Here is a 25845-nt window from a genome sequence, read left to right as displayed (position 1 = left end):
ACGCTTTTAAGAGTGTGTGGCATCTTTAGGCATCTACCAGCAGGGGCTGACAGGCCTTGCTTCCCAGCTAAAACTCGAACCCTTGTGGATTAAGCCTGTGGCTAAAGATGCTCCAATTTAACACTGTGTGAAGAGGATGTGCAGAAGTGTTCTTTATGTCACCATCTCCTTTTCTCTGACACTGCCTCCAGTGAGTCTGGTAATGCCGCAAAAAGCTGCCTGAGCTGGTGTTTTTCCCCAGCAGGCCACACCGCAGAAAATACTCCAGTCTCTACAGACCTAGAATGTCTTTAACAGATTTAAGCCTTACTTCTACTTCAGTCAAATCAGACTACTGTCTTCGCTGTGCAATTGCAGCTGCGTTTCAAGACAAAATCCTCTCTATATTAATGTTCTCTGATCTATAGCATTAATGCAGCCTACAATGCTTTACAATTGAACTAGTCTACGTTATACAATAAAAATTGTGAAACATTACAATTTAAAATAACTTTATTTTAATATTTTAGTATTTTAATATATTTTAAGCAGCCATTACTCAAGTCTTCAGTGTCACATGATCAAAAAAATTATACTTTTATTCAGTAAGGATGCATTAAATTAATCAAAAGGGACAGTAAAAACATTTATAATATTCCAAAATATTTGATAATATTCCAAAAGAACTATTCATTAAGAATAATAGAAAAAATGTATCACTGTTTCCAAGAAAGTACTGTATTAATCATCAAAAGCTGCTTTAAATATATTAAAATAGACAACAGCTATTTTAAATTGTAATAATATTCTACAATATTACTATTAAAAAAGGAAGTATTCCAAACTTTTAGCTACACAAGGTGTAGTATGTTCAATCCATGTATTAAAAAGGAATAAACGGATATTTTTTTGTTTTCTTTTGTCTTGTTTTGTTTTGTTTTGTGTTTTGCTTTGTTCACAGTGACAGGAGATGTCTAGTCCATACCAAATCATTTTCAGAAGTTATGAACTAAAACTAAAACAAAACGTCAACTAAACTGTCATACACATCTGCTATGAAATGTCACATTACATCATTTAATACCACATTGCACATGCATTAAAAAAGGTTGAAGACCTGTTCATATGTCAAAATATTTTAAATGACGCAAAAAAACAGCATCAATAATAGTATACTTTTCACATACTTTTACCATGACTGAATACATAAGAACGTCAAGGACAGACATGTCTTTGTCAGCCATCTGTCCACTTTAAATGCCTATAGGGCACAATATGTACAGTACGTGTCGCTATTTTTTATTCGTTTTCCTTTAGAATATTTCAAGGCGTTTTCGTCACTGAATTTCAGCATATGGTGTGTCAAACACAGTCTGTCATTCAGGCAGCATTGTTTATAAAGTTTTCCACCTGGCTCCCTGCTGGCCCTCGCAAGAAGATTCAATTTAAGCTCCATTGTGCCGCTCCGCTCCCACTCATCAGATTCGACAATATGTACGACAACCTCGATCTGGTCATGTGTTGATAAGTGTTCTGCATGGTGTGCTTAGGTCAACAAAATTCAATCAAATGACAAGTCTTCTGAGCTTCCATCTAACAATGAACTCGGCAACACAAAAGACAGGGAAGGTTTTGTACGGCGGACTCGAATCATCTGAAAGCGCTTGCTTTTAAAACGAAGTGTGCAAGCGTAAGATAAGCAGACACCAAATAGGCTGTGCTCATGTCTATCTGATATGAATTGGTAAACAGTAAACTCATTTAAAAACTGACTAAAAGTTATGTCACAAATAAGAAGACCACCGTGGGCGGCACATTTCGGATAATCATTCATGATATGAATATGTGTATATTTAATAATGCTTAGAGCTGTTGTGGTTTCTTTGAAATGGAGTCAAGTCATTCACTTTATCTTTTGACACACATTGTTAACTCTTCCTCCAAGGGTCCTCTAGAGGAATCATTAGCACTAGCTGTCATGCTAACTTTGGCCACTGTTCCTCAGTGCAATGCCACATTGGCTGGGTCTGTCTCGGAAAGGCGAGCCGTGTTTTAATGATGGAAATCAGTAGAGCACAAAGCCAACTCCAATTAGCTTGCTCTATTAGAGTTTGGGCTGCATAATGTACATTTGGCCATGTGTTTCCCTGGCATAAAAGTGCACCCTAGGTACTGGTGCAGTGTGTTGGTGTGAATGTGTGCGTTCTCCAAAAGTCACAGCACATATGAGTTGTGTACAAAGTTCAGCAGACGTGCCACGATTGCGAGCTGCCATATCAGAGTGTGATAAAATTATTTTGCAAGAAGTAAAAACTTGTAAAAGGCTATATAATTATCAAATCCATTTGATGGGACAGCGTCTGGCAGACATGTCACTCAATACAACACGCTTTAATGGGTAGATAAGCTACCCTGTTTGCCACCTTAAAGGAAAGAGATACAATCGCGGTTCCACACAAGTCTCCGTGTTTGTCACGCAACAACTGCATGTCCAAAAGTTAGCCCACTAAAAAATTTCCTTCTGTAGCCGCCCATCTTTCTTTTTAGAGAAATTGTGTAAATTGGCTGTCTTTATAGATTATTCCAAAATATTTGATAATATTCCAAAAGAACTATTCATTAAGAATAATAGAAAAAATGTATCACTGTTTCCAAGAAAGTACTGTATTAATCATCAAAAGCTGCTTTAAATATATTAAAATAGACAACAGCTATTTTAAATTGTAATAATATTCTACAATATTACTATTAAAAAAGGAAGTATTCCAAACTTTTAGCTACACAAGGTGTAGTATGTTCAATCCATGTATTAAAAAGGAATAAACGGATATTTTTTTGTTTTCTTTTGTCTTGTTTTGTTTTGTTTTGTGTTTTGCTTTGTTCACAGTGACAGGAGATGTCTAGTCCATACCAAATCATTTTCAGAAGTTATGAACTAAAACTAAAACAAAACGTCAACTAAACTGTCATACACATCTGCTATGAAATGTCACATTACATCATTTAATACCACATTGCACATGCATTAAAAAAGGTTGAAGACCTGTTCATATGTCAAAATATTTTAAATGACGCAAAAAAACAGCATCAATAATAGTATACTTTTCACATACTTTTACCATGACTGAATACATAAGAACGTCAAGGACAGACATGTCTTTGTCAGCCATCTGTCCACTTTAAATGCCTATAGGGCACAATATGTACAGTACGTGTCGCTATTTTTTATTCGTTTTCCTTTAGAATATTTCAAGGCGTTTTCGTCACTGAATTTCAGCATATGGTGTGTCAAACACAGTCTGTCATTCAGGCAGCATTGTTTATAAAGTTTTCCACCTGGCTCCCTGCTGGCCCTCGCAAGAAGATTCAATTTAAGCTCCATTGTGCCGCTCCGCTCCCACTCATCAGATTCGACAATATGTACGACAACCTCGATCTGGTCATGTGTTGATAAGTGTTCTGCATGGTGTGCTTAGGTCAACAAAATTCAATCAAATGACAAGTCTTCTGAGCTTCCATCTAACAATGAACTCGGCAACACAAAAGACAGGGAAGGTTTTGTACGGCGGACTCGAATCATCTGAAAGCGCTTGCTTTTAAAACGAAGTGTGCAAGCGTAAGATAAGCAGACACCAAATAGGCTGTGCTCATGTCTATCTGATATGAATTGGTAAACAGTAAACTCATTTAAAAACTGACTAAAAGTTATGTCACAAATAAGAAGACCACCGTGGGCGGCACATTTCGGATAATCATTCATGATATGAATATGTGTATATTTAATAATGCTTAGAGCTGTTGTGGTTTCTTTGAAATGGAGTCAAGTCATTCACTTTATCTTTTGACACACATTGTTAACTCTTCCTCCAAGGGTCCTCTAGAGGAATCATTAGCACTAGCTGTCATGCTAACTTTGGCCACTGTTCCTCAGTGCAATGCCACATTGGCTGGGTCTGTCTCGGAAAGGCGAGCCGTGTTTTAATGATGGAAATCAGTAGAGCACAAAGCCAACTCCAATTAGCTTGCTCTATTAGAGTTTGGGCTGCATAATGTACATTTGGCCATGTGTTTCCCTGGCATAAAAGTGCACCCTAGGTACTGGTGCAGTGTGTTGGTGTGAATGTGTGCGTTCTCCAAAAGTCACAGCACATATGAGTTGTGTACAAAGTTCAGCAGACGTGCCACGATTGCGAGCTGCCATATCAGAGTGTGATAAAATTATTTTGCAAGAAGTAAAAACTTGTAAAAGGCTATATAATTATCAAATCCATTTGATGGGACAGCGTCTGGCAGACATGTCACTCAATACAACACGCTTTAATGGGTAGATAAGCTACCCTGTTTGCCACCTTAAAGGAAAGAGATACAATCGCGGTTCCACACAAGTCTCCGTGTTTGTCACGCAACAACTGCATGTCCAAAAGTTAGCCCACTAAAAAATTTCCTTCTGTAGCCGCCCATCTTTCTTTTTAGAGAAATTGTGTAAATTGGCTGTCTTTATAGATGCTATTTTCTGTGAGAGTTATTTTCCCCTCTGTAGTCTTGATCCCCAGTCTTCTCATTACAGTGAGGTGGAATACAGGATCGTAGACCGAGCCAAATCAATAGCAGAACCTCCTCAGGTTCTCCTTTGGGAGGCGACACACTAAAACGCTCACTTTCTCTTCGGCCATTCCTTGTTATGTCTTATTCTCTTCTCGCCAAAATGAATGAGCCGCTTTTTATCTTTCAAAATAATGGGCAAACTTGGTAAGAAATATGACAATACGTACTCAGTGTGGTGTTCTAGTGGCGTGGAGTCCACAGGCTTCATTTCCCAGTTGGTACGAGAGTGTCTGAGTTTCGCAGCAGGTCTGTGCGTTTGAGCTCAGCAGCTGCTGTTCTGGCATTAACACTGGCCTTGATAATCAGCGAGATGCTGCGCGTTACATCGCTGATTTGGGCTATTAGCAGAACAGCACTCTGCTACTTATGCACTGTAAAAAAAAAACAAAAAAAAAAAAAGATCATTATATTAAGTAGATAATGCTTATATAAAACATGGTTATTGCAATTTTTTGTTTCCCTACTATTCAAGTTCAGATAAAATCACAACTTTTCATCTTGATAGTTTATCTATTACACTGAAAAAGTCTGTATGAAAAAATGAGCCTTCTGTAACATACAGTCAAAAATACTATTTAACATACAGAATCATCCTAAAAACATTAGCTTGCACCAACAAACCAAAATTTTGTGGTTAGATCAGATAGAAATAGCTAATTATTTCTAATTTACAATACTGTACATCTGATTTAAAGAAGTTGAACCAACTACAACAGCAGATGAGTTGGATTTTTTGGGTTTAATTAGGCCTACATTGAATATAATGACTTTACAATCCCTTTTGCCACTCATATGATTTTTGTCAGTGGCTTAAGACAACAAGCACTTTGCTTTCATGAACATGTTAACAGGTAACAATCTGCATGGAACTCTTTAGAAATATTCTCACAGTTACTTCTAGCAATCTAAACAGTTACCATTATATAGCAGATTTCAAATGAATTAAACTTGCTTTAAGTTCAGTGAGACATTTGCTGAAAGTAAATTAACTGAATTGAACCCCCAATAAAGCCAAGAAAATGTTTGCCTTTTTAAAAAGGCAATGAACAATATTTTTCACAGTCTGGTGAACACAAAATCCAATATCCTTAGCTTTCCTTTAACATCTACATTTTTGGTGTCAGATCAATGGTTTGTAACATCTCTTTACAATTCTGAAATTATATCACAAATTAAAATCCTTAAAAAATAGCATAACTTGTGTTTTAGGAACTCTGTGTTGTTATTATAGCATATTGATATGTGGCCTTAGTTTCATAAACCTCAAGGCTCTGTTGTAAAAAGAGTCTCTTAACCCTATTTCTTACATAACATCACCAAAATACTCTCCATCATACAAAAACTTTCCTGAAGTCCCAGAGTGTCAAGTACTCTCAGTTCTCACACAAGAACACACACAATGAGAGCAGCTAGGAAGCCCTTGCCTCTCAGGATAGAAACACTGTGTTTCCAAAAACTGTTCGTTACCCTACTTCACACTCACTCCAAACAACCAATCAACAAATCCATCAAAAAACCAACAGGGAGGGGCCACTGGTTCAAATGCACTTCACATCGATTGTCTTTTAATTATTTATCCAACATACTACTGATATTTTTAACTTGTACGAGACAAAGCCTAACCACCATGCCCATAGTTTCATAAATGCATGGTTGAAAAACAGTCCTTTAACCAACAGCACATGTGCTTCTACAAGAATTTAAAGAAGAAAAATGATAATGTTTAGGATTTGGTTATGAGCTCAAAATATGCCCATATATGCACTCTTAACTGCACTAAATAGAACCCTGCAAAGTGCTCCATGTTTTTTTCTAAACATAAACTGTAAGCTTGATTGCAATTTGCTTTGCTAAATCTATAAATGATTTACTAGATCATAGCTTATCTTGCCACCAAAATGTTATTAGAATCAGTAAAAATGATAAAGCATCATATGCATTAGCATGCGCAGCTGTGCAGACTGTTAATGTGAGATCATGTGTATGCCTCACGTACAGGGATGCAGAGTCAGTGCGCTTAAATGGGGAGAACACAAACAGACTCAGCGTTCATCTGTGTTCGCTTAAATGTTTGATGAAACGTCTGCGGCTGAGGTGAAATCAGATATTTTGTAGAGGGTTTTTTTTTTTCTGCGTGTCTACTGGAAGATCTCGAAAAACAGCATGCCTTTGGGAGTGGCTGCTTGTGGACATGAAGCGAGCAATCGGTGTCACATTTGCTGAGAAGCAGCGTTTGACTAATGAGCGCCGATGACAGGGTTGTGGAGAGGTGCTTGCTGAGCGGAACACATTTGTTTCTCCCTGGTCTAGCGAGAGGCCTGTCAGACACAGAGAAATGACCAGCAGTCGGCCCCAAGGTGCCCTCCCTGTACTGGCAAACTGACAAATTGACCAAAGGGGACAAGTTTGGCTCAGAATCGCCTATGAGATTAAGATGTTTTGAGCATTTGTAATCAGCGGCATAATGAAATTTGTGATTAAAGCTGGATATATTGCACTTGTGTGGATACACTGCAAAACATGAGTAGCAGAATAGCGGTGAAATGGCAGTAAAGGTCAATGTTATGTTGATGAATTGGAACATTTTTGTCAACGAACATTTTCCAGGAATAATATACAACAGCGATAAATACATTAACCGTGATCACGCCTGTTGTATACGCAGAGTAATTCTATCAATTACTGGTCATGCGGGTGTACGGTCTACAGAACAATGCGAAAATCGCTCTCTATAGATCTCATCCCTTAGTGTCAAAAATCAATAGTAATAAAGTTACGAAAGACAAACAGTTGTGTGGGTTATTGTCAATGCCGCTCCAGGGAATGACATACCTTGGGCAGAGGAAGAAGGGGTGTAATGAAAAATGCGCCATTACTTGGATTTCTCTATTACTTGTATCCCTGCAGACAACTGTCAACAGCTGCTAATTCATTACAGGCTGATATCATGGGAATGCGTGTAACATGCTAACTGAATTCATTAGTTTGGAAATAATCAACAGAGGGTGATCCAAATGCATACGTACAGATGTTTGTGCATTTACTGTATCAGAGTTTCTTCAGCTTCAGGCACTTTTAGATCCCAGAGGGGGTTTTGTATGCAAACTAAGAGGTTTAAACTTCTTTTTGTGACATGAATTTTACATCAAAACTGTCTCAGAAAAGTTTTAGCATGCTTTCATCATTTAAATGTGGTACTTTTAAACAAGCAATTTGAAAATGTAATGTGTAACTATAGATTGTATCCATGATGGGCCACACTTAGCAATTATTGGGCCCTCTGTCTTCCTCGGTTGAAATTGTGCCCCAAAAGTTCAAGCTGTATCACTTTATTGGCAGTCCTGTACATGTATACATAGATTGCTTTAAATTTGTCAGACCCAGCAAATCTGTCAAAAAAATATGAATTGTTCAATTTTAAATGATTATAATCTAAATGAAGAGTGAAATAAGCAAATCATTTAAAAAAAAATTTATTTAATTTTATTTATTTATTTTCAGCTGCCCTATTTCCAATTTCCAGCAAACCAAACAATTTGGCACCTAACAAAGTTTTTTCAACAGTTTGCGTGGGAGACATCAGTGTCAATAAACAGTTTGTGCAAAAATATCAGAATTTACAAAATTTACAAAATTTGATCACACTACATCATTTGAGATGTGATGGAAACGACAATGCAGTGGAAAATTTCATGACTTTCATCAGGGAAAAAAGGGATACATGTCCACACTTAATACATTATATAGATTAAATACACTGGTGAAAGTTTGTAAAGAATTTTGAGAGTGTTTATTTTCTAAAAGTCTACAAGACTAAAAGTGTCCTTAGTTTAAGAAACACTCGTATAGGCAAGGCAAGGCAAGTTTATTTATATAGCACATTTCATACACAATGGTAATTCAAAGTGCTTTACATAAAAGAAAAGAAAATAATAATAAAAAAAATAATCACAACAATAAAACAAGGACTTTAAAAATTTTGAAAATGATTTAAAAATTGATTTAAGAGGTTTAAAATGAATTTAAAACAGTTAAGAATAGAAAATGTTTATACATAAATTATAGTGCAATCAGTTCGGACATTGCACAGTGCTCATTCAATAAATGCACAGCTAAACAGATGAGTTTTGAGTCTGCATTTAAATGTGACTAATGTTTTAGCACATCTGATCTCTTCTGGAAGCTGATTCCAACTGCGGACGGCATAATAACTAAAAGCGGACTCCCCTTGTTTTGTGTGAACCCTTGGTATTTCTAACTGACTCGATCCTAATGATCTGAGTGGTCTGTTAGGTTTATATTCAGTGAACATATCTGCTATGTATTTAGGTCCTAGACCATTGAGTGATTTATAAACGAGTAAAAGTACTTTAAAATCAATCCTAAATATAACTGGAAGCCAGTGTAAGGACCTGTCAGGTCCTGTATACATCAAAGTGTGCTTGGATCTGCATGTGTGTGTCAGTGAGAATGATGGAAATGATGGTGGAGCAATAGTTGTTTGATTGCATCACTATCAGGGGGGGATGAACCAACCTGTCACTCCGGTACGTGATACATAATTCTGCAGCGGAATCCATCAACATACTCCCAGCATCTTTCAAACTATCACCGATGTTCCCAGATGCTTGTTTGGCCAATCATATCCAACACAGCGAGTTTTAAGTCTGTGCAGAGCACAGCAATCCTCAACAGTATATACAGTAACATAACAAAATGACATTTCCTATTTCATATTACACAGACTTCCACTGGTGTCCGTAAGAGGTACACATGAGCCGATATCACAGGGAGATATGATTTCCAACAATACCACCTGTCTGTCTGCCAGCTTCCTCAAAGCGCTTTCCTTCAAATCCTCTGTGAGAAAGTGAGCCACCGGCACTGTTAATTGGCTCATTTGTTTAATGATGTACTACAAACTGAGAGAGAAAGACAAAACATGTGATTTAAGAGCAAAGAAGCAGTGCTGTACTGAAACCACTGTTTTAGACTCACCATCATATAACTAGCTACTCGAAAAACAAAGTTGAACATGAGGTTGTAGTACAGAAACTTGTCTGCAAGGTCGTGTGAGATGAGTGAGGGTGATTCACACAAACACACACACACACACACACACACACACATATATGCACACAGGTCAGATGGCTAATAAAAGATCCCATAGTGTCCTGGCCTTTTCTCACAGGTTACAGATGATATGATTTCTGCCGCTGGTTTGAACAGGGCAGGGGGCTGGGGGAGATTGGCCAAGACCCTGGTTTTCTAGCTTATCGTCTACATCAGTCGGGCTGTTGAGATTGGATTGTGGGAAAGCACAGGGAGGGTACAAAGAGGGGGTGTATGGGCTTAATTCACACCAAGCGGACAGCCGAGATTATCTGTGGTGATTCACAGCACTCCATCGAGAGATAAATAACAAGTGACACAGTGAATATAGCATTGCCTTATCCATATTCATAAAAAAGGTTATAATGAAACTCTGGAAGAAATTGTATTATTTATGACATTTGATAACTGGGAAATAGACAGATTGGTGGACTCCACTGCTGTACAATAGACTACATTCATCAACATGTGCATGCATTCTTCATGAGCTCCAGCACAACACATCTACTGTGCATTCCTCTACAACTAGTAAGAAAAAGAATAATTTACATTACATTTATTCATTTGGATTTATTGAAAGCAGCCTCCACTGCATTCAAAGTACATTTTTGCCATGCATTCAATGAGAATCAAGCCTAATTTAATTCATTTCCTGAATTTGGATTGGAATTGAAGCTGTGATTTGTTGAAGGTTTATACTGTACATACATACTGTATATACAGAATGATAGGCAGATAGATAGAGTGACAAACTGACAGATAGACGGATGGATGGACAGAACGATGTCTGTCTCAACTAGTTTGTAAGTTGACTGAACTAGAGTATTTGCCCCCTCAACTTAAAAAAAAATGTGTTGAATCAAATCAATAACAATATCATATTCTCAACATCACTTACCGCGAGAACTCGTGAAGACCGTTGCAGAAAGACGTTCATCAGCCATCTTGGTGAGCTTCTCCACAAAGTTTGGAAATTTTCTCAATTTCTACAAATATAAGTAAATATTTGCATTTATTGGTTTAATATGTGTGAAATTATGTATGTTGTCTAAGAAGAGTATAAGTATGGTTTATATCCTATGTATGCCAGTGTTAGTTTCGTGGCACTCTGAAGCCTCAAAATACACGCAGTTCCACAGTATTTTGCAAAAATATTAATATTTTTATAATTATAATATATGTATAATTATATAATTATAATATATTTATAATATAATAAATATTCTCCCATGCGGTACTGAGCTGAAGCTATATAGAGAATGAGAAAAATACAGTTTAGTATGCATTATTTGCAGAGGTGGAAAGAGTACAAAAATATTCTACTCAAGTAAAAGTACCATTACATTAAAGAAATTTTACTTGAGTAGATTTTTAGACTGGTACTTTTACTTGTACTTAAGTAAAAGTAAAAAAAAAATAGCTCGTTTCAAATTTACTTTGTTACATTTTAACAGTGCGAGGGAGGCAAAAATGGGATAGGCCAAGGGTGTCAAACTCAGTTCCTGGAGGGCCACAGCCCTGCACAGTTTAGAGATTTAGTTTAGATAATCCTAATTAAACACATCTGATCCAGCTAATCTAATCATTTAGGTTTACTTGAAAACTACATGGTATGTGTGTTGGAGCAGGGGAAATTAAAACCGCCAGTAGGTGGCAGCAAGTCACTGTTAATAAGTGAGTCATTGCGATTGAACTGAATCATTTAAACATGCAGGTTAAACATTGAGAATAAACTTCATTCAGGAACGAAACACTGTCATTGCTCAGAGACGCAAAACTGTGCTATGGTGGCTGTGTTTGGAATTATTTTTGTTGTCGAAATACAGCAAAAAGAGGCAATATGGTGTCTAAAACGCAAGTCTCTTAATTAACTTCTTGTTTATTGAACTGTTGTAAAAAAAATCTATATGTAATCATGCTGATTTTTGGAGGAAAAAACGGCACTCATTTTCTGCCCCTATATCTTCAATTTTGTGATCATTCTAAATGCATTTTAACAGACTGAATCACGCAGTGAAAGAACACACTCTAAATGCGCGCAGTCACTAGTCTAATCTACTAGACTTCACGGCACTATGTAGGAGTGTTTTGTTTGGTTTTTGGCAAAATACTGATAATGTCAAATCGCACATTGTTAAAACAACAAATACGATATTATCTCAGACGATATATATCGCACACCCTGCACCACTGTCTTGTTGGCTAATTTGTGCAAAACCTTTTGCTAAACTGTCAAAGCTTCATTTTAACCACCAATGCAACAATGCAAGTATTTACCGTACCTCTACATGCTTGCGAAAGGGTTGATTTTCGTTTTCAGCTGGGTCTGCATCATAACGCCTGTATGGTCAGTCTGCATCTTTCTTGTGATTTTAGCACCAGTTTGCTCTCCTGCCCATTATTAACTGCAGTAGTTTCCAGGGAGCTATTTTTATTTATTTTTTTTATTTTTATTTTTTGTCAAAATTTCGTTCGTCTCCGAGCAACACACAGCGGAATTTCATTTGTTAATGCACGTTTTGAATTAATTGTGTGAACCATTTGGCGCATTGAACCATTGGCCATAGGTGTGTTGGATTTGAAGAGGCACTGCAGACCAGAGATTCAAAAGCATGCAGAGTCGTCTGCTCTAGTCTCTATAGCTCTTTCGGTACTTTGATGTCACACACCGATCGGTCTGATGGTGATGATCCGCTTCAAGTCGAACAAGCCTAATGATTCAGTGAACTATTCATAAAGAACCATTTACTTCACTCCCGAATGAATCAGCCATTTGAACGAATCGAATGAATAAATGACTCGATGACTTTATCATTAAGACATTTACCACCACCTACTGGCAGTTTTAGTTTATTATTTAGAACATCATTTCTTTAAATAAATAATTTCATATTTCCATAGTAATAATAATAAAATTAATAAAATTAATTATTAAAGGTATAGTTCACCCACCCAAAAATGACAATTGTGTCATCATTTACTCACCCTCATGGTCCAAAAGAGTATATGTAATAAACGTTATCAAACAAAATAGGTCTTGCTGAAGCTACTTTTTGTAATGTCTGTTTGATGCTTTACACAACAATGACTTTAAATTATCTTTTGGGAGTAATTTCTCAGCCAAATTTGATGTGCGATTAATTTGCGATTAATTAATTGCCACATCATTTAATTAGTTCGATTAAAAATTGTAATCGCTTACCAGCCCTAGTTTTAATTATGGTTTATTTGTGCTCTCTGTTATGCCAGGATAATTAGTTAACAAAAAAGATTTTGTCATGTCAACTTGTGTTGAAGTTCATTTAACTCATTTTTCTAAGGCAACCATGTAAACTTTTTAGGTAATTGTTATAACAAACTATATGTAGTTGAGTGAACTTAAATTTGAAAGTTTATTCAATCCTCTTGACTGCTTGAATAAGTTGATACAGACAGACAGACAGACAGACAGACAGATTCTATAGTATATACCTATTCTATAGTGGTCTTTTCAGTTGGAGAGAAAAAGTAACAAACTCCTTTCTCTATCGTGTTTAAATACCCCCTAAATAACTCCAAAACAAACAGAGCTTTTACTCTTCCAAATGGTGAGCCTGGTGAATTTGGGTGGTTTTCTGTCCCTCATTCACTCTCTCTGTACCCCCTGTGGGGCCTGTCTATTGCTAACAGGTGCTCTGCTCTCATTAGCATCTCAGAGAGTCACGTCCTCTTGTGGGCTAGATCATGCTGCCAGTCACAGTGTCCCTGGCATCAGCATGCCAGCCTCAGCAGCACTGCACCAATCTGCTGCAATCTGCCCTTTCAGACAACAAGCTGAGACCCCTTTCAGCCAATCACAAGCCTGGGGAGGGGTGAGGTCGGGATTACGTGAGACTCCTGCTAGATATATCCACAAGTCTCGCTATTCAGCATTGTTTAAGTGAAAATATCAAAAAGGACCCCACAGCGACCAATTCAACTGTCCCACAATTCAATCCAAAACATGTGTCTCCAAGGCACATGTCTCCAGGAGCTGCAGTGCATGCAACAGCGATCTTCAAATAAATAAGCTTCGGAAGACAGCCAAAGACCACTTACAGCATTAATATGGGTATTTTTATTGAATAATAAAGCTGAACAGAAGCTCAAAGTCCTTGAAAATAATTATGTCTGGAGATTTATGATGAAAACGTGGGTGGATTAGATTCCTTCAGAAATGAGGCCCATTACCTCTAACATTTACCGTTTTTTTTTTTTTTAGTCCTTCTCTCTAGGACTGCATCGTTTGATCATTGCAGACTTCCTCTTAAGGCTGCAGGGTGGAAAAGTACCCCAAACATATTGCCGAAATGTCAGCATGCAATGAATAATTGGCCCAGGAACAAACACAAAATCATGTTCGTGGTAGGACAACTTCGGCAGGTAACCATCACAGACTTGCGCATGGTGACAGAGAGCGACGTACACGACCTTAATCAGTGTCTAAAATGGAGTGACACTGCAAGCAGGCGCACTGGCGGTCGAGTTTACAGGAACAAGCATGAGCTAAAGAAACAGCATGGCACCGTGCCCTGTCATTAGACACCCAGTGTCTCCCTGTCTGTCTCTCCATCTCTCTTTTAAACTCCTTCTCTGGCTCTGAGGCCAGATAAATGCGAGGAGCGAGCCTGATGTCTTGAGGCCGGTCTGGAGGAATGAGTTATCCCTGTGCGAGGGCCGGACTAATGGAGGCCGGTGACTCGGACATCTGTTTCCAGGGCTGGCCACGGGAAGTGCCATCCGACAGCAGCCAGTTTATGAAGAGCCACAAATTCTCGACAAGGCAATTATGGAGGAGTCAGAAAGAGCGAGACGGGACGGGAAGGGAGGAAGAAAGATCACAGTGGGAAAGTAATATGACAGCAGATTCCAACAGCTGGGGGACATCAACATCTGTCTGCAGCCAATCCCGTGACCCTCTAACCCGACGCGTATATGTATCCGGCCGCCTCGGCATGCAGTAATGTCAGCCCTGCTTATTTCCCCATGTCATTGAGCCTTGATGAATAGCACATACGGATACGTGACGTGAGGCTGTACGTGGCGCATCCGCAGATGTTTTTTTTTTCTTCTAGGAGGATTGCAGCAGTCTGGCCTCTTATCTCTGCAAACATTGGCGCGCTGATAACGAGGGCTTTCATATCCTATTTGTGCAAACACCCCCCAAGGACCCTCTCGCTGTCTAAACTCCTCTATATTCATAGGTGGAAGCCCATTGTGAAATGTTGCTCGGCTTTAATTTGATAGCAGATAAGAATAATCACAATGGAACTTAAAAACTAATCCAAACTTTGCGGTCCTTTCACGTTTGAGCGTGAGCCAGAGCCGGCTGCACAGGGTGTTGGGGTTGGTGTGGGGAGGTGGGAGGTTGTCGGCTTTGATTAGTCCCCAGACAGCCTGATGGAGAACGTAAGACGTGTGGGGAAAGGAAACATAAAAGAGAGTGGAATCAGTGATCCAAGGTAACCTAGTTAGTGCTCAGGTCTGCAGGGGAATGATGGCAGTGACATTGACAGGGCTGCACTGTGTGTGATTCATACAGATATATTCTTATCTCCCCTGGTGCGACTGCCACACACACGGGGAGGAGGACGACTCTGGGGGATGGCTAGGGATATAGGAGCCCAAATCCCACTGAAAATCTCATTGTGTCTATCCCTTTCCTTCATTCACTCACTCCTTCACTGTGACAAGCCAATGTCGCAAGGGAAAGGGCCACTGATGTCTGTCACTGCAATGAACTGCATTATGGTACTATGTGTAAACTTATCATGCATTCAGTACATCCTGTGTATGTGGACACAAACAATAACACCGATAAATGTAATCTTTAACAAATCTCAAAATTAATATCCATTTCTCATACTGCACATTATAATGTGATTTCATTTTACTGTTTAGTGATTATTATTATTATTATTTATACAATTACTTAAAAATGCATACAAAATATAGTAATTATAAATTATAATATTTTATATAATATAGAATATTTGTGCATTCCTAGACTCAATAAGTGAAAAAAAACCTCTACATTTTAGTTTTTGGCTTTTAGTCCATGTATATTAGGTTTGAGGTCATCTATTCGCTAATGCACTCCTAAAAAAATGTTGTATATATAGATATATTTCTTATATATTGTTTTTTAAGATATTTTTTTTTTATTCTTTTTCAATTTTTTATTCTTTTTCAACCATTAACAGACATGCATACATTCCAAATTTAAACTCTTTTCTCTTCCAGGAAAACAACCCAAAAATATTGGTTCATCCAAAAATATGACTCATCCTGCACTACATAGCTTTAGTCCAATCAGATGCTCTCTACAATAAGAATGCTCCACCCCCAAATACCACAAGTAACTGATTGGCATGTAGCAAAAAATGAGATTTGAGAGAGAGAGAGAGAGAGAGAGAGAGAGAGAGAGATCAGAGAGAGAGAGAGAGAGAGAGAGAAAGACAATCCCACCCAAAAGGAAATATGTCAAGTCATTTAATGGAGCCTGTGATAACAAACCATCTATGTGATTCCAGTCCATTCAAATAGAATTTAAGAAAAATTAAAGTTGTAAACCAGGCATGTAGAAATATCAACACCGTTTAATGTGCTTCAAGTCACAGTAAATGTAAATCAACCAAATAGGTCAATTGCTATTCCCAAAACTGTGAAATCAACAATTACCTTTCTCTGGTACAGCTTCGAAAAGAAAGCCCAAGGGCACAATGTAACAAAATAACATCTAATAAAAGGCATATTTGAAACTAGAGCTATCAGAAAACAAGGTATTTTAATAAGAAACAGTCAAAGCATTATCTTATTAAAGCACTAGCTAGGCCTGCCACCGCACACTAATACAATTCATCACACAGGCCAACTAACAACATGTGCCCACTGGGCTGGTTTTGGGGGTTTAAATGGAGCCTCATATTTCATCATTATGTCACTGAGTGAATACAAACATCTTGGAGAGGCTTTTAAGCTTGGAGGTGGAGTTCACAGAGGGGAGGGCGTTCAATTGATAAGAAGAGGAAGTGAATATACTGAAGAGCAAAGGTATGGAAAATTTCCTTTCAAGTTGTTTCAGTCAGGGTGATCTTGTCCCTGAGCTTTGAGTGTTAAAGGCCTTATCTTCAGGATGAGCTTGAGAAAGAGCCTCCCCTGCTAAGGCTCACTATCTAGGGCTAAACGCAAACAGATTTGGCCTTTTTGCTGGAGACCATGTGGAGAAGACCCTACTATAGAGGTTTGTCTTTTAAAGGCTGCATTGAGCAGGCATAGCTGTGCATTCGTCTGTAAATTTAGATAAAATATGGGAGATATAAATACAAGAGGAGAAAAGGACACACGTTGAGCTGTGGTGCTTATGTGGGCAACAGCAGTTTGAGTTTGGCTTATGTAATTTCCTCCTCCTCCTCATAATTTCCTGTCATTGTCAAGTCAACGTAATGAACTAAAGTGCTAGAGAACTTCTTTTTTTTTTTTTTAAGTTTTAAACCACATAGGAATTGTATAAGACTGGAGGGGAGGTCTGGCACACTCTCAGGGGGGAAAAAGGTACACAAGCTGCCACTGTGGCAGTACCCTTTCAAAAGGTATTAATACTATTTTGATACTAATATCTACACTAGGTATAAATATGTACCTCTAAATTACTAATATGCACCTTAAATAAGGTACAAATGTTTACTTTAGAAAGTATACTGCCCCAGGGACAGCTTTTGTACCTTTTTTTTCTGAGTGCAGGTACAGCATGCATCAGTGCTGTCATGTGGGCTGTAGAATGTAATGTGTGCATCACAGTATGACAAGATGTGCAATAACATCCTGAAAGGCTGACAGAAGCCCACATAGGGTGAGTGGAATCAGTGTGGCCTCCCCCACCGGAAGCCCATTTCCGGGTAGGCAGGTGGTCCCTAGCAGGGTTAAGTGGAGGTGTGCTGTCTAACCATCAGGACAAGTGTCTCCTCTGGCTAAACACCACTTTGAGATAGAAATAGATTCACTGTTGTTTTCTCACCTTTGAATGAAGGAGAGCACACACCTGCTCCGGTGTAACCTCGATTGCCGCGAGCATGAGGATTAATGTAAGATTCCTAACGATCAGAGACAGTAATTGAACATACTGAGAAAGTATTTGGCACGTTTCATTTTTAACTTGAATGAAGAACCACATCGCTTTATGTTCAGATGATAATGTTGAGCTATATTGTACATGGAAATATAAAGTACATTTACCAGTCACCAAAGCTTTTATAGGACAAAGTACCCAAAAAATCCAGAATTTGGTCCCAAACTAGCAAACCCTTACTGATTGACAGATCAGTCTGTAACTCTGTTAAACATTTGTGATTTTTTTCTATTGATTGATTGATTGATTTATGCATGATTTTTATTTATCTATACAAGTACAATAAATTATAGTTTTAAAAGTGATCTTTCTAAAAAAAATTAATTACACATTTTAAAAATGATTGATTATTTTGCTTTTTCTATCTATTTTAGTTCAATAAATGATATACAATTTTAAATGCAATGTAGTTTCTAAAAATACATTAATTTTTTTAAATTACTTATTATTTCTGCTTTTTAACTTTTTATCTATTTTAGTTCAATAAGTTATAGAATTTTCAATGCAATTTAGATTTTTCTTTCTTCCTAGAAAATTCAAAAAAAAATTTTTACTACATTTAGAACCCCCCCCCCCTCCCCCCCATTCATGAAAAGGATGATCTACATCTTGTATGCTAGGCCAACTCTTTCAGGAAACCAGTGTATTCACACACTTTATTGAAGTCTTGAACTTGAAGAACTTGACTGAAAACTGATCTTGAACTTTATCATCTCTGCATTCACCCAGAACAGAAAAGCCTCATTCAGTACAATGATAAGAGAAAATCTGAGAGCAATATGGTAATACATAGTGTGCCAATAAACAAGTTCATCACAGTGACACATACAGTGGGCAGACATACAACATTTACACAAATAACTAAACCTTACAGCAAAGACTTGCAAAATGAATAGAATAATGGATTGGTTTTAACCACAGGAAACTTTTTAATACTGTATAACAGTCAATGAAACAAATTTTGTCGCTTCGATCAAGCATTGTTTCTTGTTTCTAGGGTGACAGTGAGTGTCTACAGTTCTTTATTGTGTCACATGGGTGAGACAATGGCTCTCTGGGACAGTGAAGATCCTTTCATCTCTTTTATGGACCCGTTTTTCTCTCCCTCCTTCATGTCTCTATTTTCTTCACAGCAAGGTCAACCCAATAGGCAGCAGTGCATGTCTCGCACCTCCGGTGCCAGAGTTTCAGCACACTAAGCCCTCAGAGAATCAGTCAGGGAAAAAAAAAAAAAAAGCCGAGATGCTGTGCCTAGCAAGCCTAGTTAGCCATGATGAACATCAATTTAGCCATCAAGACGAGTTCATCAAGTTTCTTTCTGGTGCTAAATTAAAGTCCCAGAAGTTCAATGATGCCCAAAGAATCACAATTTATATGATTATTTATTAGCGGTGTGGCATTCTTCCAATAACATGCTCGAAATAGGTGCATAGAAGAGCCAGTAACATTATATTGGTTTTCCTTTTAGTCTGGAAGATCAGAGCGCAGAGTCAGACACGAAACTCAGCTTGTGAGAAAAGGGAGGTCAAAGAGCCAATGACACACGGCGACCCGCTAAACAGCTTAATTTAACCTCAACGGGAAACAGCCTCTTTCCTGGAGAGAAAAACGATTAGGGGAATGATACGAGGATGAATAAAAAATAAAATTGTTCCTTGAGGAGTACTACGTCAGATTCCATCCTACAGTAGGCTACAAATAATCAACAAATCACTCGATTATCACACGTTTGAGATCTTCATATCAATTGAGAGACCTAAAATACTGTCCAAGACTCTGGAGATGTCTTTATGAATGCTGTGTGTGTCACCTTTTCGCCTCCCTTGTTGCACCTCTAAATGCAAAAGCAATTTCCTTCCAGGATCCTGAAGAAAAAGTGAAAGAACTTGACCTTTACTCTGACAGAAATTTCCTTTCAAGTAAACAGGCTTCTCACCACCAACCTGTGACAGAGGCTCACATTTATCACCAGCGCTGATAAAATCTTCTCGGACCTGAGGGAGAACACTTTCCCAGCTGCTCACCAAAATACTCCACTCTGAGACCTTTGAGAGATTCAGACCAAAAGAATTCTACAGATACGGACATTTAAACTGTAGTGGCCACAACAATTACATTTTTTCATTCATTTTATTTATTTATTTTTTACATTTAGTTATTCAGTTAAAAGTGGTTTCTTTGAAATACACTGAAACAGACAATGACCTACTTTTGGTCAGCAGCATCAGCCATTTGGATTTTAGGACAGATCCATTGGACTGTTTAAAAGCAAAATGGGACAGGCCTCTACGGTCCACTCTCTCGGCAGTGCACGTAATAACCGCTGTGTTCGCGCTAGCTGTATACTCCAGGCTATGGACATTATTCCACCTTTGTAATGTAAAGCACATCTTAAAATGCAATTGCCTTTGCCGGCGACAACAGCGGGGGGCAAAATAAAGGCCTTAACAGGTCAAAGAACTCCAGAGGGACTTCATTCACCTTGCAAGGGCACTAAATTTATGGGATCTCTAGACCATAAATGCAAACTCTTTGGTCTGGAATAAACAAGCTTGTGCTGCTTTGAATAAATAAACGGTGGAAACTATTTCAGTTCAGTTTTCAGTATGGCTAAAACGTAGGTAACAGGGTTGCAAACTAGATTCAATGCATCAGTAAAACCCAATGACCTTATTTCCAAGTGCACTATAGGGACTATTTAATTGGTAATACATTACAAGTTTAATGTCAGATGTATGCAATAAAACATTCACTTTTACACACAATTGCTTTGGAATCTATATCATTCTGTTCAATGAAACAGTCGTGAAGGACGTTCGCATCTCTGAAGATAATTGTTTTAAAACTTGAACTCTGAATAACTACAAGATTTAATTGGCAGACTTCTTGAGAAGATGAGATGTCAGGTGAAATGTTATTCAAAACTACCTGTATTCGATTATCCATTTTTTTACAAGGTTGAGAAGCTAGTTACGCATGCATCCTTCTGTGTCTATCACAAGGCTGTGGGCGTAAAACGAATAGCACATTCAAAACGCAAGGTCTTCTTTTTATACAGGGGCAAATTCAATTTGATCACAGGGATCAAAGGAAGGGCATGACCTGCCAGCATTTACAAGATTTCAAATAATTTACTTTTCCACCGCAGTATTATAAATTAGCCTGTCATACAGACTGGTCAAAACACAAGCCCTGTAGGAACCTTGGCTCAGGGATATTCATTTAATATTTTCTATGAAATACGAAGACTTCTGCCCTGCAGACATATTTCAAGTCAGTTTGACTGGCTAATCATTCTAACCCTTCTATGAAATGAATGCATTTAATTGTGCAGAGAAATCTGCTCATATGTAGCAGGTAAATCTTTAATTAAGCTCCTCAGATGAAAAGATTAAATAGGCAGTCATAAGGTAATATACTGAAAGCATTGCAGTGATATTCACTCCATGATCACAGACTCTATTAATAGAGGTTTTGCAGAGAAGGTTTCTTTGAAAGTGTAATCCAGTAAAGTCACTTCTCTATGCTCCCCTGCGGTATCCACAGCTCTACTGATATATATATATATATATATATATATATATATATTTTAATATCTTGTTATATTTGTCTTTCTCTTAGCACACATATCTAGTTCATCATGTTATCAGATTGGAAGCTACATTCATACTTTTCCATAAGGCCGCCTACGGGTTCAGGATAACTAGGTTAATTTCTGAGCACTAACAGTGGATGGGCATATATGTCTTTGCTTTCGTAGAAATGTCTTGATATTAGAGAACATGTACATTGAGGACATTAAGCTATGGGAATCCCTATTCCAAACCCTGTGCTAAAGCATATAGGAAGACTACGCCATTTCTGAATCATTCACTAACAATGACAATGAACAGCCTATTTATTGTAATGAAGATATGCTATAGTTCTTCAAAAGAAGAAATAAAATGCAATTTCACCTACCTCCATCAAATATGCCCTTTAACTAATAGCAAAGGTTCTTAAAGGCAGCAATACACTGATCTGTCTGGTTTATCCTGACTTCATAATAGAAAAATGCTTTAAATTCAATATTTCTGCATTTAAACCTTTTGGAAATGCACTAAACCTACAGACTTTGATTGTAAAAACAAGTCTTGGATGAGTTCACATAGTTTATAGTTTAGTGTTTAAAGGTGCGGTCATGTTAGCAAAAGTTGTCGGTTTCCAATAGCTTAGCGATATATGAAGCACAGCTCACATAGAACTCATTTTAAAACTAAGTGGCTTTCTGTTGGTCAACACGGCGAATTCACATGACCAACCTGAACCTGTTGTGAAATCTTTTCATCAAACAAAATTCATGAATGCATGGACTGTTATTTAAATTACTTGTAAAAATTTACCAAACAACAGTAAATGTGAACGCACCTTAAGATAAAGCTTAACAATTAGCTTAAATAAATATTCAGCTCTTGAAATTGAAGTATGTTGATGACTTTTGATATTTAACCTGACATTTTACACAAACAAATGCCTGAATCAGTCAATAAAAAACTTTTGATTTTTAATAGTTGGCTCGCTGCCGGAATAATGGACAAATTACAGAACTACTCAGAACTGAAAAAGGTTTCAGATATTGTCACAATTCTGATAAGTGACAGAAGTGTTAAGATATTGAAAAGTGTATAATGTCTGAAACGTATCACAGAAGATAACCAGCTCATGATTTTGAAAGAGATGTGCGCCAATGCACCAGAAAAGATAGCCAAGACTTACCCAAATAGGAGTTTTTTATAAAGATACAGATTTAGCCTTAAAAAGATGTTTATTTGAATTGAAGGTTTAGGGACATTCAGCAATCTGGTGATCCTTGGCTGAACTAGCTGAGATGTCATATGCAGAATAAAACATAGATTAGCACAGGGCTTTAGATCAAATGTTTATCAATGTTTATTTGTGCATCTTCAAACTCTAAAACAAGAGAGGTTTTATTCAAATCTGCCTGCAGTCTTCATGAATACTTTCAAATGGGAATGTGAAACTCCACTTTAAATATTTTTCAATAAATACAACCAGTCTAAAAAAATAAATAAAAAAAACAGAGAGAGAGAAGAAAACAAATGCTTTGAAAAGTCTAAAACGGTCACGTAAAACCAGGTCTCTTTTGAAAGAGAGAACCACAGAGATCATTTAATATAAAAAGCTAATTTTCTAATTTAGCAAATCACACTTAATTGCAAGCTTAAACGAGGACAACAGTAGAGCTCAAATTCATGAGGACCCATATCAATTACATCAATTATTCAATTATCAAAGTGCCCCAACGAAGACATTTGAAACCTTCATCTGAATGTAAAAAGCAGATGTTTTGCTCTCTCTTTAGCAAACAGAAAACAAAAATCAGTGATATACCCTGTCAGAATAATGGACGTAGCAGTGGTGGGAGGCAATAATGATGAAACTGAGCATCCTACCTTCTCAGTTAACAACCCAAAGGGGATGCTAAGACTTTTTTGTAGTGGGAGAAAGCCCCTTCCTTCCCTCTCAATCACACTCACTAATTACCAAGCAAACGCAGTTAGTCACGTATAATGGCAGAGCTGAGTGAATGGAGCCTCATAAGACAGCTGGACTATTGCCCTTAAGGACATGAACCGAGTTCTCTTCTCCAGACGCCATGAATACAAACCTACGCAGAGACATGCAGAGCCTATAAAGTTTGTTTGTGGGTATTTAGTATCCCATCTAGGCTAGACTGAACTCATGAGCTTTTTCCATTTGAAGGTCAGGGAAGGGGTAAATGGTCATTTGGAATGAAAATCAAGCCATTCCACTCTTTCCTTTATTTTTCACTGAAGACTTGCAGCTTTCGATGTTTGCCTACAAAACCTCAATTACAAACATCAGGAAGAGAGAATCTGATCATAAAATTTCTCTAGCCATCTGCAGTAATGTAAAACGGGCTGTGTAAAATGGGTTTACCTGTTACATTAAAATATAGCTATCCTCTGGGTTTATAGCAGAAAATGCAAGGTGACCCGTGTTAGATAACTTACTTTTCAAAGGGAACGAGATCAAAGGTAGGATCTGATCTTGTCAGCTTACATACTGTGACAAAACACCAGGATTTTCACTGTCACTGAATTTTTATATAACTACAGTTACATAAGCCATGTCAGGGGTGTTGCGTCAGAGCAAGGGAGGCAGTAGCACCTTAAAAAAATGGGATATGAATAAATCGAAATAAATATTATGAAATATAATATATGTCAACTATTCTATATATAGATACAAGAGTAGGGCTGGGCGATATAGCTATAAAATGTATCAACGATATAATGTTTCATATCGTTCGGTATCAATAATTATTGACATTTTTTATAACCTTTTTTAAAACAAAGAGCAATAGAAAAAAACGTTTAAATTTAACCACTGTATTTTTAAATTAGCCCAATTTATTGAGACAAACAACAAATATTTTTTGTTTTAACAGTCAAACACAAAATAGAAATTTAACAAATATCTAATTTCTAATGTGTTATATGCAGATTAAATAGGTCTGAAGGAAACTTTTGGCTTGTCTCCCGAAGCCACAGGAGGGCGCAATGAGCAAAATAATGCAGAGCATTAAATTGCCAACGCAAAGGAAATAACTGTCTATAAAAAGAAAAACGTGCATTACGTCTAAATTAACTCAACTTAAATCAAACATAATTTCGTAAATTGCATAAACAATTACGAACAAAACAGCATCATGTATTTATGCATTGCTTAATACAAAGAGCCAAATCGCCCATCACACAGATTGCCTTTAAAAACATGAGATGCAGTGAAACTGAATAAACCTCCACAAATGCGTGACGCGTTTTCTAAAAGTTTAAACTGTTTTAACTTTGCATGGCTTTCTATACATCTCTTCTGTGAGACGCGAGTGCAGCAGTCATATTTGTCCGTCTAAAAATGTGCTGAATATGCGTTCTGTGTGAATGGCTTGGTTTCGGTTTTAACCTAATCAAGATCTTCTACGCATTGAGCTACTATATTTCTCTAATATTCTGAATGAATAACGCAGCAACTGCGCGTCTTGTGGGCTAGACTTAACATTAAAATGCAACAAAGTAACTTACATCATCATCACCGCATCTTGCGATCCACTAATGACGCTCCCAGACACCTAACATTTGATTGTACTTTTTTTTGCATTCAAATGCAAATGTTTATTTTAAATTCGATATATTCTTTTTTTTATTATTCACAATCTCCTCATCACAGGCAGGCACAGCACTCAATTCAGCATGTGTTCGTGTTTGTGTGTGCGGTCTGCGTCACTCATAGCACGTGCCTATATTGTGCGCTATATCGAACATTTTTTATATCGTTATCGAGGGTGTACGGTCGATAAATATCGATACCATTTTATCGCCCAGGACTATACAAGAGTTTCTAAATGAACACCGGAAGGCATTGTCTCTATATCTATATGACTGGTTTATTAAATCCAAATGGGTGAAACTCATGGAATCGGACCAAGAAATATTGATGACTCATCCAGCACTAGACAATTTTTTGTCCAATCAAATGCTCTCTAGAATGATAATGTCCAGCCCACTAATACCTGCAATGGACTAGCAAGCAGCAAATCATGGCTCATGCTGTGGGGGAGGCTAATTTAAGTCAATAAATAGTCAATCAATCAATAAATCAATCAATAAATAAATAAATGATTATCTTTGCTGTCATCTAACACTCCCTTGGTGTTTGTAATGTTAAAAAAACACTAATAATTTAATAATACTATTAAAAGATAACATTATTACCACACTAAAAATAAACAACACTATTAAAATCTTTAGCAAATCTAAAAATGGAAATACATTTTTTTCATACTGTACATTATAAATGCTGTGATGCCTAAATTCACTGTTGCATTTAAACCAGTACATTTTAGTGTTTTATTTTCAATGTATTTAGACAAAACAGTATACAATTTTAAATAAGCCAATTATTGGCCTCACACACACACA

General features: G+C 37.3%; 1 protein-coding gene across 1 annotated transcript in view; it reads right to left on the bottom strand.

Annotated features, from left to right (window-relative positions):
• LOC107670182 (teneurin-2-like) overlaps window positions 1-25845 on the bottom strand; it is a 613574-nt gene that overhangs the window by 439967 nt on the left and 147762 nt on the right. Inside the window, exon 4 of the mRNA XM_016462702.1 lies at window positions 4752-4955. The gene's annotated coding sequence lies outside the window, so the exon portion shown is untranslated. The remainder of the gene's footprint in view (window positions 1-4751; window positions 4956-25845) is intronic.

This window comes from Sinocyclocheilus anshuiensis, unplaced genomic scaffold (assembly GCF_001515605.1).
Source record: "Sinocyclocheilus anshuiensis isolate Anshui unplaced genomic scaffold, SAMN03320099.WGS_v1.1 scaffold640, whole genome shotgun sequence".
NCBI lineage: Eukaryota > Metazoa > Chordata > Actinopteri > Cypriniformes > Cyprinidae > Sinocyclocheilus > Sinocyclocheilus anshuiensis.
This window is presented reverse-complemented; position numbering and strand designations above follow the sequence as displayed.